Genomic DNA, 7,108 nt, shown 5'->3' with positions numbered 1-7,108 from the left:
TCTAAAGTTAATTCTCTTAATGTTAAAATTCGAGGCCAATAGTGTAATAAGTTAATGAATATTGATTCATGCTTTTGTTACGGTACCTCACATGTTGATTAGTACAACTCATGACTTGCTTGTTTCTCAGATGCCTCTTTAAATAGACGACTGAGAGCACTGCAGAAATCTAGTCACCACTCTAGCTCTTAAGGCCTTGCATTCGCTGCCAGTTAAGTTTCATATCAATTAACTGTGGCAAAGTGGTGAACATGTGGCAAAGTGGTGAATACGTGCAGGCCCGGAAGAAACAGACAGACACAGTGAGGTTGGTGAAGCTGAGCACTTGGTTGTGCTCAGCATTTAATAAACAAAATAAGAGAACACGAAAACAGGACACGGCACTTGAGCCAAAATAAACAGACAAACGAAACGCACTAACATTAACAAACGGTGGATGCACAGACAAACGAACAAACACGGTGAGTGAAAACACTTATTATTTTTTATTATTCTTTTCGTTTATTTTAACTCCTCTCCACACCCGTTCTCCACTCACGAACACCCAACCCCGAGTGAGTGAAAACATGCTGCTTTTATGCAGTTGTACCAAGACTCGATTGCTAGTCAATCATTCAATTGGAATCTCGGTACAACTGCACGTGAATTAATTAATTGTACTCCCGTGACCACACATTACATTTTAACCAGCACGTGAAGTGATTTGTGCCATCCTCGTGCCTAAATACAAATCTACATTTTTAAATCACTCGTGTTACACAGACCCATTTATATCCTGTGTACCAATGACTATACACCAACATTTACACACACAACATACAACATATAACACAAACTACGCACAAGGGCGTGGCCACGTTGCCACAGGTCATTATTGGCCTTGGACATGCATATTTCAGCAAGCTCCTTACAGTGTGTCCCTGGTCACTGTAGTGGACTCCAGCAAGGCCAGAAATTGATACAGTTACAGATAATCACAATTAATTATTTAATCTGTACATGAACATTTTCAAAGCCAAAAAGTGTGGCCTGGATGTTTATGTCTAAAGTAACCATTTGCAAAGCAGATGCAGGCTAGAATCTTTACTACAATATCATCTCCAACTTTTTGCCAAGCACCTAATCAGATACACTTGAGTATTTTGCTTTCACATACCAAATTTGGGGTGACGCAAGTTTTGACCCCAAATTCATCAGTTAAAGACGCTTAATCAATTGGACTAAACTGTGTTGCTTAAAAATCTACTGCTATTAAATAGTTGAAAGCACCCCAAAATACCCATATATATATATATATATATATATATATATATATATATATATATATATATATACAGTATATATATATATATATATATATATATATATATATATATATATATATATATACAGTATATATATATATATATATATATATATATATATATATATATATATATATATATATATAATTTGTTTTATTACTTAATTATTAATTTCAGCAGATGAACACAATATTGTATGTGGAAATAGTGTTTGAAGAGTCTTCTTGTGTTGTAAAAGGTTTCTGCAGAGCTTACAAACATTTTTTGTAGTATCTTTGAATTTTTGGATGTTAGAACTTTTCAATTGAATAGCCCGGAGAACTACTGTATCATTCATCTCAGTAACTACCGAACTATAATTCATGAAATAGTTGAATTACAGGGAGTTAATATGGACAAAGACTAATGCAGTGATCCTAGACAATAGGCAGTTATGACTTAATCCCAAAAATGTGATTCTTGGAATATATTAATTGCATCCATGTTTCAGTTGAGCCATATCCTCATTTAATATGACATGCACTGTTATTTAAATAATTGTGTTTGCTTTCAAACAGGAACAAAGAAAACCTGAAAAGAATATTAGCAAATATTGTAGCAAAACAAAAATATATATTTCTCAGTTTATCTGTGATTGTCACAAAATATAACTATAGTGCCACTTTCTGGCCAATATGTGGCACTTCACACATATAGTTTGACTGGTGTGACTGTTAATGACACAACCAAAATAGCTCAATACATGTTTTGTAGTGAATTTAAGTTTAATTGAATTGTATTTAAGTTTATTTTAGTGATTCTAAATTAAGGATTTTTGTACATCAAGCCCTTAGCACTTTAAAAGACATTAGCAAACAATTCACAGGACTAAAGAATTAATACATTTAAACTTTAGTATTATTCTGCTTGGTCCAAAGTTTCTGTTAACTTACAAGATCAGCTTTGTGAAACCAGCCTGCAATTTTGTAAAGAATATTATGATCATATCTTTGGTTCACCTTTAGATGTGTAATTGTTTTGTCATGATTAACCATCACTCTTCGCTGTGGTAATTTATCTTAAACTTCTACAAGGTCTGGATCGTGATATCCGTGCATTAATTCGAAGTGCAAGGCAAAAAAGGTGAGCAACTGCAGATCAATTGACTGCAAATTTCGACCTGGGGCGCGAGCAGCCAGTTTCATCAAAAACGGTCCTCCGAGAACTCCACAGAGCAGGATGCCATAGTTCCCAACTCCCTATTAAGTGACTTTACATTGGTGTTTCCATTTATTTGTCCACTACCTGTACATCTGCATTGACATTATTTTTTCCTGGTCTGTACAGAATGTCAAATTGGAAGTTGGCTAGCTGTGCTGCCCAACTTTGTTCCACAGCTCCCAGGTTAGCAGTGCGCAAATGAGCCAAAGGATTATTGTGAGAGTTTGGCACCTAACAAATAATCCTTAAACTTCTGTCACAACCCATTTTAAAGCAAGTAGTTCTAACTTAAGAACTATACTTTGCATCATTCCTTTCAGTCGGGTTTAAGCTCAGGCTGGCGTAAGCCACAACCCTTTCCTGTCCATCTTGCCGCTGGGCCAGCACAGCTCCAAGCCCACTCTTACTGGCATCTGTATAAACGACAAAAGGGAGTGAGGAGTCTGCAAAAGTTAGTACTGGGGCCTCTAGTAAAGCAGTTTTTAACTGTTGGAAGGCAGCCCCGCATTGTTCAGTCCACTGCACTGGTTTCTTTCCAGTCCCCGACTTGGAGTTCGCCACCCCTGTCAAAAGATTAGTGATTGGTTGGTAATGACTGAAAAGCCAGGTATAAACTGCCGATAGTATCCAGCGAACCCAAGAAAGGAGCGTACTTGCTTAACTGTTTTAGGAGTTGGCTATTCTCGTACAGCAGCAACTTTCTTTGGGTCGGGCGAGACCCCTTGATGGCCCACGATGTGCCCCAGGTATTGTACTTCCGACTGGAAGAACTTGCACTTCAGCCTCTCAAAAACTACGTCCAGGTCCTTCAGATGAGATGAAAAATCAGCCGAATAAATAATCACATCGTCAAGGTAGATTAATAAGGATTCTAACACTGTATCTCCCAAACAGTGTTGCATTAGCCTTTGAAAAGTATCAGACGCGTTGCACAGGCCGAAAGGCATTCTGTCGAATTCATACACACCAAACCACTCAGCTTTTGTTAAGCTGGTTAATGACTCTAAAATACACGGGCGAGGGTAGGCATCCTTATGAGTTACCCCATTTAACTTAGTAGTCAACACAAAAGCGTAACGAACCATCTTTCTTCCTTACCAATACAACAGGGGTGGCCCAAGGACTGCCACTGTTCCAAATCACCCCAGAATCCAACATCCCCTGTAAGAACAGCTTCACCTCCTACAGCGTTGGAGGAACAGGTCGATATCTCTCATGGAATGGCGCTGCATCACTGGTCGGAATGCGGGGGCGAACAGCACCTGCCTGGCCGTAGTCCTCTTCATGAGCTGCAAAGACAGACTTCCACTTTTCCAGCAGTGTGTCTAACTGTTGTTGTTGGGTGTCATCCAGGCGAGCTGCTTCGGGCATCTGAAAGGAGGGCGCCACCTCAGCTTCTATTCGCTTCTCCTGGACAGAACGGACATCTACCTCGATAACACCAGGTCTAGTAGGGGTCAAACACAGTTCTTTTTCTCCCTCAATGTCAGCAGGGTCTACGAAGAAGGCAGTAGCCAGTTTATGATACCTCTGTAGCTGAACTGGGTAACTATTAAGGTTTTGTACCCTCATGAATACGCACTTGATCAACAACACCCACAGTCCTAGCTATACCTAATGAGCTGTTCTTCAATTGGTTCAATCATACAACAATATTTGGGTCTCATTTGGGACCCAACCCTAGACCAACATCTCACCACCAGCTGGTACTTCTATAGATTGTCGATAGGCTGGCTGTACAAATCCCATGAACCCATCACATCCCAAATGTTGAGCTGTCCATTGACAGGTTGAGATTGCTTTAGCCCACGCTTGCTGCGTGACAGCATCTTGCTGTGAAGGGAGAAACGTAACTTTGTCTTGTTGAAACAACCCCTCTCAACAAGCAGTAATAACATTCACGCCCAGCAGCGCCCTGCAGGAATTCAAGCACTGGTCCTTAACAATAACAACCCCTTGATCAGGTATCTTCATCCCTCCTACCTCAAAATCCATCATGGCATACCCTACACAAGGAACCTGAAGCCCATTGGCAGCATTCAAGCTTAGCCAGGAAGCATCTTCAGTATGCCCTTCAGCAACCTTTGCAAAGTATACAGACTTTCAGTGAACATTGTGACTTGCGAACCTGTATCCAGAAGACATTGTACCATAACCCCATTCACAATAACCCCAACCATGGGACGATCTCCAACTACAGCCTGTACTGGTACCTTGGGACGAGTGTCAATGCAACCTGCCGCTTGCCCAGTAGCAGCAGGTCTTACTAGTTTAAAGGCTCCTGGGATGGATAAGCTGTTCTTGGGCATCGTCTCTCAATATGTCTTGCTTTGTTACAGCGATGGCAAATGGGTTGCCCTCTGGAGCCCCAGTGATCCACAGCCTGGTAAGTTGATCTGCCTGTAGGTAAAAGTGCACTCACTCAACCCTTTACTCAGCTCTGACATTTGTTTTCTTTTACTTCTTGAAGAACAGCATCTCTCATATCCTCTTTCCAAGATGCAGTCTCCTGAGGCAAGGCTGACACTCTTCCTCATAAAGAACCGTCTCCCGCTTGGCTGCTGTAAACGTCAAGTCATCGTCCCGACGTAGCTTAGTGTGACGTTCACTCCGTAGGTTGCTATCCTTCAATCCCATAATGAACTGATCTCTAAGCAGGACGTCCTTGTCTTGTCCTCCGATGCTTTAGCTCTTGGGTGGCTGCATGGTGAGTCCGCAGTGTGAAAAAAAGCAGTCGGCTGACGGCACACGCTTCGGAGGACAGAGCGTGTTCGTCTTCGCCCTCCCGAGTCAGCGCAGGGGTGGTAGCGGTGAGCTGAGCATAATAAAATAATTGGCGATTCCAAATTAGGAGAAAATAATAAAAAAAATAATTGGCAACGACTAAATTTATAAAAAAAATAAAAAATTGCAATCAATGAAAATAAACATGAAACAAGCATGCAATAAAAAAATGTTGATTCTAAAGTGCAGACTAATAAATCACACAAATCATTAGTAAAAAAAGATAATATACACACAAAAAATAATAATAAAGTGCACTATATCGTCACACACGTGACACTTGTAATTGCTTACACTTCTTGATTTATAGCCCACAATTGACGATAAAGCTTCTAGATGCTCAAAGGTGTCAACATCCATTTATTTTTTTCTGAAACCAAATTGTAACACTAGTACTTCTTGCAATAAACGGTGTCAGATAGGTTAAAGAATATGTTAAAGAAGACTAAAATATACAATCTGTTCTCGTTACTAGTAATGTAAAAAAAATCAATTTGGAGTTGACAATCTTTAAAGAAGGAGTTACACATCTAAACTGCCTGTTTTAGTTATGAATGTGGGTTCTGCTATACTTCTCTTCAAGCATATACTGTAGCATTAGCAAACAAATTATAGTTTAATCACCCCTTATGCTTAAAGACTATTTTAAAATTAGTTTCCAGAATACATTGGTACAATACTTCAGTTAGAATTGACCCATTCTCTGGCCTGTGGCCCTGAGACATTCAGGGCCCTGTGGAATCCTAAGGACAGCAAAAGACAAGACAAGAGAGTAAAGCTTGTGTCCTGTGCTGTCCTGACGACAGTAAAGGGCAGTGAGGCTTGTTCCCTGTGGTGGTGTCCTTTGTACTTAACATATTAATTATTTGTTCATGTCAGCATAATACGGTAGGCATTGTTTGTGAATTATAGGTTTCCGTGTGGGGCTTCGTAGTTCTCATAAGCACTGAAGTGTCATTCTTGGACTGAATGAGCAAAGCAGTTAACTTGTCAAAACTGCTATAGATGTGTCTCGCACAATAGGGAAAATTACATTAATTACGTTTTTTTGAAAAGAAAATTACAGTCCAGTCTTAAAGAGCAATTTAATTATTGGATCAGACAAGTAGTAAACATAAATTGTACAGTTCAGTAGTTGGAAGTGAAGTGATCTGTTTTATGTATGGCTACCTAACATATATAAAAGTCTGCCAAAAGTTCTGTCCACTATAGGTTTGGCTTGCAGGTTGACATTATTATTTAGTCTTATTTTTACTCGCTACTCTGAAATATGATGTTTAAAGGCTTGGTGATGCTGGGACCTGAGGTGGAACTACAAGTCTGCTTCCTAGAAACTATAAGTTTCTGTTTAAGATTTAAACAGTCAAAGTTTAAGGAGGTTAAAGCTGATACACCGCACAGACAAACAGGATTTATTTACATATCAACATACTGTGAACAGCTCACGTGACACTACCAGCAATGGCAGCTCATGGAGCACATACAACACAGTGTACAAAAACTTTGCAGGATCTACAATCTGTGAACTAATCTTCTCTGTTCAATAATAAACTAACTTTGCTGAAGAGCTTGATCATGGCGGATAAACAGTTAAGGTGGATATGTGACGGGCGCATAAGTGACGGATTACTGTAGCTGTAATTTAAAAGCAAACATTAATATTGAAATGACAGGGGTTGTAGTGTTTGAAATAAACTATCTGAGTCAGAAAAATAACCCCCTGGCAGTGGGTATAAATCCATCACATGCATGTGATAAACATTAAACAGTATTTGACCTAAATCCTTGAAAGATCGTATCCGTCTAATTCCAAGTGTTAT

Source organism: Acipenser ruthenus, chromosome 11 (genome assembly GCF_902713425.1).
Source record: "Acipenser ruthenus chromosome 11, fAciRut3.2 maternal haplotype, whole genome shotgun sequence".
Lineage (NCBI taxonomy): Eukaryota > Metazoa > Chordata > Actinopteri > Acipenseriformes > Acipenseridae > Acipenser > Acipenser ruthenus.
This window is presented reverse-complemented; position numbering follows the sequence as displayed.